We start from the raw sequence: 9,925 nt of genomic DNA, 5'->3' as shown, positions 1-9,925 counted from the left end.
TTCTCCAGGGCCCCGTCAATAATCAAATTCAGCACCTTCCCTAATATCGTCATCACACTGGGGTGCCTGGACTTGTTGATCACTCTGCCATCCCCCAATTTTCTGGGGCCGATCAATGTGTCCACCCCTACCCCTTGCTTGTCCTCTAAGATAATTTTTTCGGTCATTGTCTAGTGGTTTCACGTCTTTCTCTTTCGTCCTAACTATGTCCAGGCGGGCATGTCTACTTTTCTCCTTCCCGAGTTCTCTTGTGCAACTTCCCTCCCATGGTGGGCCGTATCTCGTTTCCTCATCTGTACTACACTTTTCGTCCTTTATTCCCATTACTGTTCCTCCAGTTTTGAGTTCTGCTGACAGTGTTGTAGTTATCTTTTCCATTTCTCTCAATACATCTACTATTAATTCTTTTTGTTCCTTACTGATCTGCCCCAGCACAATCACATCTTTGTTTAAGTTTTCAATGTTATCCTGAACCTTTTTCATGTTCCTTTTCTGCGTCTCTAAGTTTTTTTCTATTTTCTTGGATCCCGCGGGGGTCTCGACATCTATTAATCCCCCTTCTATTTTTAGTAAAGGGGCCTGTACCTTGTCTGACGCGTCCCTATTCCCGATGTTCCTGTCATGTCCCAGTATTTCAATATCTGGATATAAGGGACGTGACTCCTGGGTCCCGTCTGGGGTGTCAGGGGTATCTTGTGACTCCACATATGCATAGGGCGGGGGTCTACAAGCTATTTCTACAGGGGCCATAATAGGTGGGTTATCAGGGAGACCAAATTCTTCGAATATAGCTAGGACATTGCGGTACTGCATCTTCTTGTCTCTCATCTTTTTTTGTGCAGACTCTCGATTAAAGATTTTCCTTTCTATGTCCCTTTTGGGTGATGTCCCGTGATGGGTGAGGATTTATTGTCAGAGTACATACATGACATCACACATCCAGAGACTATGAGAGAGAGAGAGAGAGAGAGAGAGAGAGAGAGAGAGAGAGAGAGAGAGAGAGAGCATAGCGAGAGAAAGAGATAGAGAGGCAGATACACAGAGCACGAGAGATAGAGAGAGAAAATGCCTTGCACTGGCCCCACTGGGAGAAAAGTCTTCAGATTAACACTTTCGTTTCATGGTTACACCTTTAAAAGGTTCTCATCCTGTGATCACTGGTCTGGATCAGATTGGGTCTCCCACCACTGGGAACCATCACTCCTTCCTTCCCTCCCACCTCGAGTGAGCTACAAGTCACCCCACAATGTCTGCCCTGATCCCACAATGGTGGGGGTGCGGGAAAGAGGGAGGGAGAGAGGATAAAACAGGATCCCATTTGATGCGGTGCTGGAATTGTGGGCACAAAATTAAAACCAAATTGTATTTCTCTGCCCTGCCCCACCTGTGGATTTCAGGGCAGCACCGCCACAGATTGGGATTGGGAGGGGGAGTGGGTGAGAGAGGAGGGGGGGGAGAAGAGAGAGAGGGGGAGAGAAGAGAGAGGGGGGAGGGTGAAAGGAGGGAGGGAGAGAGCAAACCCGGACACTTCGTGGCTGGAAACTGGAAACAGGCACTTTTCCTTTCCCTTCTGTGTTTTGTTTCTTCCAGCTTATCTAAGACCCTACGCTTTAGAATTTTGTTTCCCTCACCTGTCAGGAACATCTCAGCGCTCCCGGGTAACCACCCCATCTTCCTCCAGCGATCTACACATTTTCGGAGAATTTTTTGTTTCTCCAATGCCACATTACTGGTATTTCGCTTCCCTAACTCCTGATTAATTTCCCTAATAACTTGGTCAAAGGTCTTAGCAGACAATTGTGCAGCCATTGCTGCAGGGTCGCTTCCTAATGCCACTTTTAATTTAGGTTCTTGTCCGTTTAGAGGATCTATGTTAACGAAAATAGCTTTTAAAAATGTCTCTTTGCAGGCCGGATGACAAAAGTTTTTTAGTGAAACAGTCTCTAAGTCTGGTCCTCCGGTGGACCTCAGACTGTCCTGTATACTCTGATTGCTCGTCTTCCACTCTCTGTTTTCCCAAAGAGGACTGAAAGTTAAATTACAACTAGGAAACCAAATTTTTTGGGCTATATTTTTGTCCAGTTTCCCTGTACCAATCTATGAATTTACGTAACTTTATCTCCTTGGTGATGCTGGGAATACCCTCATTTAACTTATCAAAAATACTTCGAATAAACCGGGTGTCTCTTAAGATTCTGTCAACTTTTTCATTGATATCTCCTACCTGATCCGGATACAACTTTTGCAGTCTTTCGTCGTCGTCCTTGTTCACCAGGCAGGCGTCCCTGAGTACTCTTTTTTTGTCTCAAGGTCTCTAATGTCCGCTGTGGCATTCCACCACGGCGAATTGGGGAAATAAATTCTTAAGTTTTCAAGTATACAAACATTATCATACCTACCGGACATTTATAAGTCAGTCTTTTTATATAATTGAGACCAATAAGCCTGAACCTTCATTTTCTTTCAAAGCCCAACCTTCACGTGGGAGATTTCTCCTCTTAATAACCAGTTTAGGGCAGAAAACTCAGGTCCCCAATTGTTCATAGACCACCTTCTCACTCTATTGGACTTTGCAACGACACAATAAAGACTTTTTAAACTCTAGTAGTTTGTCGGCGAAGCACTTATCAAATGTCACTCAAACACCTTAAGGACTTTTTTTTTATCTGTAACCACTTACGTGTTACAATCCTGGCAGGTGACGACCTTCAATTATGGTCGTCTAATTTGTCCGATCTCCAGTTCTTACTGACAATCATAAAGATTTTAAAAGAGAGAATTTTGTAAAACAGGCTTCTCTGGACCTTTTTATCAGCCGGCTGAGATGATTGTCAAGAAAAACAGAAACCGTCGTCCAGTGTCCACTCACCCATCACGTCGGGGTCACCAAATTGTTAGGTCTGCTTTGTTCATGAATGAGTGAGTCAGACACCAGACTGAGTCGAAATCAAGTTTCTTTGTTCTTTATTACCGGATTGTAACACTTGCAACTAACAGTGTTAGTTGGAGAAGGCGCATTCTGCCGTTATCAGCAAGTGGTGTTTTTTTTATACCTCAGGATACATATTTAGTAAATTATCATACCATTACATTGTCCAATGAATAAACTGTTGCTATCCTTCTCTGTTAGTCTGCTGCACATCATTCTTGTTATTGCCACACTTATCTTGAGCGTACAAGGTCACATCTGCATTCTGTTACTCCTTAGTACTGGGTGACTCCTTCTCCGGTCCCATCTCATGATGTTTTTACCTTACAGTAACCACCAGTAGGAACCTATTTTTTCAAGGTAATGTTCATCTTATGAGATGGATAATCATTGAAATATAGATGTTTAAGAGAGAATGAAGCAAGGGAAAACTTGCTGATAAAATGGCATGAATCATGTTGATGGGTAACAGGTGTGATTCTGTTAATCATGTATCACCTTGCTTCTGACTCCCTCAACTGAGCCCTGCAGTGGGGAATAGATCCAAGTGAGGATTTTCTTATGCTCTGTCCCTGAACTTTCCACTGAGTCCACAGATGCTCTGTAAATTCCTGAGTCTTGAGGGGTCAGATGCACTTCGTAACCAGTGGCATTTTTGGCTCACTGCAAAATTGAAGCTGCCTGCAGACTTCTTCACTTTTTGGAGCAGCCTTAGAGGTAAGGCCTCAAGGAGATTGGCAGCTGGTGGCTGAAGAAGATAAGCACTAAACCACTTGGTTCATTTGGGGGGGGGGGGGGGGAAGCTCCTCTGAAGCTCCAGCATCAATTACCTTTAAATTGATCCAACCACCCCCCGCCCCAACCTCCTATTGCTTCCAAGGATGGCAATAGTTTGGAATACCCCTGTAAAAATGGTGTAATGCTAAACAACTTACGATAAACAAAAAGTAGTCAGTGAGTTGAAACTCATGAAGATAGTTTGCTATTTTTGGCCTACTCCTGTTAGCTCTATTTTTTGGTAAGGCTCATCACTAACCCTTTCCTTGCACTAAAAAAATGAAATCACTGATAGCATTACAGCTGACACTGCATCCTCCAGCCCAAGGAGCTTTTCAAGAAGGTAATGTTTCCAATAGTCTTTCTCTGTGAAGTAAATAAGCAAGTTAATAAATAATTGTTCTGCTCTGGCACATAAACCACAATCATGAGGAAAATCATCTTGCGGTAATTATAAACACGACTAAATCCATCAGGTAGTAAAAATGTCATAGAAGGAATGATCAAAGAAGATGAAGAAATAAGGATTATATTCTGTCATGGCTACAGGTGGCACTGGCAATTTGTTGACAACACTCCAAATTGAAAATATGTGCTCTTGTCATTCTCTGGCCGGCACTCAAAGTTGCTGTTCTTCTCCACTGACAGCACTTACACTGGGTTTTACCTGGGGATTCTGGTGTCTACTTAAACCCATGGCAGCATCTTCCATCCATCTGCCTCTGACTCTATCTACCCCCGATTCTTCCCCAATGGAATGCTTGTGAATCAGACAGTTTCATTTTAAATGTTACTTACAACACAGTAGATCTGTCCATTGCTGTCTAATTAACCAAAAACCTGCACATTTTTGGAGGGTGACAGGAAACCAGAGAATCTGGGGAAACCCAAGCAGGTCACAGGGAGAACTTATAGACTTCTTACAGACAGCACCGGATTTGAACGTGGGTCACTGGTGCAGTCATAGTTTTCACACTAACTGCTACACTAACCATGCCTGTTGTGAACTTGAGCATTCCTCTGAGATAAGAATCCTGTCCCATTCAACCTGGGATGGCTTAAATATTCCTAAACAACAACAAACCCCACCCTAATAAATAGGAACAATGGCTGCTGGGGAAATAAAAGCAAGCAATTTTCCTTCATCATTTTACTAAGTGTCATTTCATAGAGTTCTATAGCATGGACCACCGCCAGTGGGCTGATATCGCCTCAAACTGTGCATCTTGGCGCCTCACAGTTCGGCGGGCAGCAACCTCCTTCGAAGAAGACTGCAGAGCCCACCGCACTGACAAAAGACAAAGGAGGAAAAACCCAACACCCAACCCCAACCAACCAATTTTCCCCTGCAACCGCTGTAACCGTGTCTGCCTGTCCCGCATCGGACTTGTCAGCCACAAACGAGCCTGCAGCTGACGTGGACATTACCCCTCCATAAATCTTCATCCGTGAAGCCAAGCCAAAGATAGCATGGAGTAAGCCATTCAGTACAACATGCCTATCTAGCCCATATCCCTCTGAATCTTTCCTATCCATGTTCCTGCCTCATTGCTTTTTGAAGTTACCATTGTCCCCACTTCCTCTAGCAGCTCGTTCGATACACCAACCACCCTGTGTGTAAAGAAGGTCTCCCTCGTCCCTTAGTAAATCTTTCCATTTTTACTTGCTTTAGATTCACCTACTTTGGGGAAAAGGGCTATGACTATTTGTCTTATCCATGTCCACATGATCATATACTCCATTCCTTTATAAGGTTCCTTAGACTTCTGAGCACCAATGAAAGAAATCCTAGCCTATCCAGCCTCTCCTACTGATCCAGTTCCAGAAACATTTGCCTAAATCTTTCTACACCCTTTCTAGCTGAACAATATAATAATAATACTTCATTTTTTTAATAAACAATAAATATATTCTTAAAGATTGTAGGTTTCTAAATGTTGAAGGCATTCATAAGCATTCAGTTGAATCCTTCAAAGCTGGTGTGCCTGAGGGGAGTGTCAGGGGTCCTCTGGATGTCAAAGTCATTCTGTGAGTGCATTCGGCTACTGGCAACCCTTACAAAAGGCTAGGAATCAGCTTGGAATTGCCTCAATATTTCTGACCCAGCAGAGAAAAATAGATAATCAAATTCATGTAAACCATAAAGCAAAATATTTCATATCCACATGTTAGCAGTGCCTGACATTCGTTTCTAATTTCCATGAAATTAAAAAAAAGTTTCTGAACATGGACTGGAAATTTGTTTTATTCATAGAAGGACATGTCAATCAGTATTGTTTAAGTACATTCAGTGTAATCATATCTCCAGGCTGACTTTCTGAAGCATTAAAATCTTTACGGTTTATAAGACATATGCTGATGGCCCTTGGTCTGAGGTGCTCCCAGTGACCTTGCTGTTATCAGCCTGCACTTCCAGTGATCTGTGCGTCAATTAATTGGAACTGAAGGGTGAGGAGAAGATTGTCCAATGTTGAGTTGTGCCCCTCTAGCACATTTTTGGTCATTGCTTCCAAAAATGTCTTCGTTGCCATGGAGATCTGATTGCAATGTTTCAAATAACCACTTCTAAACAATTTTATTCTCATTTCTTTTATTCTTGAAGGATTTGAAGAAATATACTTTTGAATCCATAAATTTGAATTAGTCAAAGATTAAAATAATCATTTTTGTTTTGGTTTACCATCTTATTAAACTTACGAAAGACACTGCAAGAAAGAATTATCTGGAAACGCAGTAACTAGCAATTACTGAAAGATTAAACAGATCTTCAAAGTTTAGCTTTGACTGGAATATATTATTAAGGTGGAATTCAATTTTTATCAGCAGCGTCTTTTCACTTAACCTTACTTTTGTCTTTACAGTAGTTCAGCGATTGAAAGTGCAGAATTGTTTCAATTAATTGAAAACCAATATTCATTGTTTCTAGTGCTTGTGCATCATTTAAGTTTGCTGAAAACCTTCCTGTAATTTTAAATCAGACTTGGTTCAATTCACAGTGATCTTGACTTTTTGTTTGAAGTTTGTGGATTTAATTAAGAATCACAAACCTGGCTGAAACAGATGGTGATCCCCTTTCTAGATTTTGATCAAGCCCATCTTCCCTCTGAGAGGAATGTAAATAATTCCATGATACTTGACTAAAGAAAACTAGGACTGTTATCCCTGCATCTTTTCCATTTTTTGTTTATTTTTGCTAAAGGGCTAATAATGAACGCTTCATTATTTTTTTTCCTCATGAAAGTCTGTGCATTCCAACAAACACAGAAGTGGAATCTTTGAAGGCTTTTGTTTATCTCTGCCACATCTCATAATTTGTTTCTCATTGCTCCATTGGGGAAGTTACCCAAGTTTCCTAGAGAGAAGAAATAATTTAGTTTTCATCCAGCTCACAAGAGTAAGAAGAATGCTTGCTCTCCCAAATGTGTGTACTTTAGCCTTGCTGTAGCCCTAAATGGATCCAAGCACAAAGGACATCCCTCCTCTGGGTACTGTTTTTTCACAAGTCCCTTCCTCTGCACCCCTCCACCCACAGCAAACTTTCCCACTCCTTTCCCATTATTTGTGAGAAATATGCCCCTGTATTTGGAAAAATATGTTTCATCTAAACCTGTCCACAAATATGCGGCACCACTTATTTGCAAGTACCTTTAATGTATTAAAAAGCTAACATTGTTAAACAGGAAAAATCCAGCAATGTGCTTCTGTGAATTTTGCAGTTGTTTTTTGTACTTCATCTACCTTTCAGAAACAACATGACCTGCTACACTGTTCTAACTCCAATAAACAGCATTGCATAATTTCTAGTTTGATACATTCCCTGCAGCAATTTTTATTAGACAACTGGTCTGCTAGGTTCTCAATATGCATCCAGCTTATGCCTTTCTGAAAAAAAAATCAAAAGATGTATTGGAAATAATGATGAGAAAAATGTGTTGATTGGTTGCCAAGTGACAGGAACACTGGAAAGATGGTATTAGAAATAAATTTAGTTATTAATAAATAAATGTCACTTAATATGCAGAATTCATTTTCATGTTATTTGTTCATAATTGGAATTAAAGCAAATCAAGCTACTCGTTATGCCCTGAAGTGTTGCTCAGTATTCCTGGTAATGTTCTGATTTTAAATAACTTAACCAGAATAGCGTACATTTTAAAGAGAGTTTTATGTTCCATATTTTAATTTACAATTGGAAGCTTTAACAATATTTAATCTGGTTCACAGTTTTGTTTCCTCCTTAATTATTTGTACTGTTTTGCATTAATTTGGTATATTACAAGTAAATTTTAGCACTCATATCAAGTTAAGGTTTGTGATATGAATTGGACTGCAAAGACCCAAATTGGTTTTTGGTTCTTTCCAAGTAAATTGTCCCAAATGGATTAAGATCACCAAAGAAATGAAAGCGACGTCCAAAAAGGGAAATGATGCCTGGCCACAAAGTTAACTCCAAGGGCAGATGATGTTTAATTCGAAAGCAACATTTCTTATTTTCCTTGATTTTTTTTAATTAAAGGAAAATTAACATTTTAAGCTTATTAACCAAATACCTTCCAAATGATTAGTAACTAAGGCCAATAGCAAGAGCACGAAAGGGAATGAGCATTTTCAATTGGGAAATTGTAGTAAATGGAAATATAATTTGACACTTAGGCTGTACAACAAAATTAGTACTTTTAGGGAAAGGATGAATGTGGAAAAGAGTTGCAAGATGAAAATGACAATTTACTTTTTGTTTTCTTTAAATTATTATTGTATTATCTTTGTGGAGGCAGTTATAGTTCAAACATTTGCTATTTTGAGATATTTAGTGTGTTGTATATTGTTTTAACTCGAGCTGTAGTTGAAGGAATTCTATTATTGGAGACTAAAATAATTTAAGGTGATGCATGGGAAATTAAACCATGTAGCTATTTTTATAACTGAAATATCACCAGATACATTCCTCTTAAAATCTCACAAATTGGGAATTACATCGATATGAGTTGGATTTGTCAGGTCAAGTGTATTTCAACACAACGAAACAGTGTTCTCCGGTCCTCGGTGCAAAGCACACAAAAAAAACAACCAGATGTAATGCACATGAAGACACACCATATATGTGCAAGAAAAACATTTGTATATACAGATAAATAAAATAAATAAATATTTTCTCTTCAAGATTCTGAGAGTCCCGGATGGTTAGTGTGAGCAGTACCTTTGTTGTTCTGCACTCTCACTGTGCATGGGAAGAAACTATTTCTCAACTGGATGGTGCTAGCTCTGATATTTCTGTATGGGAGCAGTTGTTAAATGCTGTATGCAGGGTACAAGAGGTCCTCGATGATTTTGCATGCCCTCTTTTGACAACAGTCCCAGTAGATGACATCAGTGGGGGAGAGGAAGACTTCAGTGATCCTTTCTGCCACTCTTAGGGTCCTGTGGATTGACCTATGATCTATTTTATTCCAGGGGCAGTAATAACCTTGAACTTCAAAAACAAGGATTAAATGTGTTTAAAATCAGACGGAATGACATAGCCTCCCACCATTTGAAATGTACCAAGGGTGTGTTAATTGGGTGTAAATTGGGTGGCACAGACCCATGATCCAAAATGGCCTGTTACCATGCTGTATGTCTAAAGTTTTTGAAATGTGTTTTGGGAATCTAGAATGGGTTTATTCAATATTTAAGATTCCTTTATTGTTATGTAAGAAAACAGGTATAATTTTACATGAAATTGACTTTAGTCCACCATAAGACAGACAAAGATTCACAAAATTTCCTGGCACCCCTTTCTGTCATAGAAAGAGAAGCAAATGACAGCACCCCCTCGCCCCCCCGAGTCACACGGATTCACCTCCAGCACTCCCGCAGCCTCTGAAGCTATACAGACTCCAGTCCAAACCATGGACATGGACAACCCAGGTTCAAGATCTAAACTCTCGACATGAGCAGGAAGCCGTCAGAGCCCTTGGCACCTTCTCATATCCCAGTTCTGATACCCCACAGCCCGTCTCGAGCCAGTCCCCAGAAATCCACATTCTGGTGTTAGTCCTTAGACTGCAGTCGCCAGCAGCCTGCATCTTGAGTGGGTTCCTTGCCTTGAGTCTCCAACAGCCCGCTGCTTGTGTGTTCTTCAGCTGCCATGGTGGTCATCGTCCCATCGGTCGTCTCTCTACTTCATCTTCTCAGACGGAGGCTTTTTTACACATTTTCTGGTGCCCTTCACCAGTCCTC

Source organism: Narcine bancroftii, chromosome 1 (genome assembly GCF_036971445.1).
Source record: "Narcine bancroftii isolate sNarBan1 chromosome 1, sNarBan1.hap1, whole genome shotgun sequence".
Taxonomy (NCBI): domain Eukaryota; kingdom Metazoa; phylum Chordata; class Chondrichthyes; order Torpediniformes; family Narcinidae; genus Narcine; species Narcine bancroftii.
The sequence above is the reverse complement of the archived record's forward strand: the minus strand, read 5'-3'. Positions refer to the sequence as shown.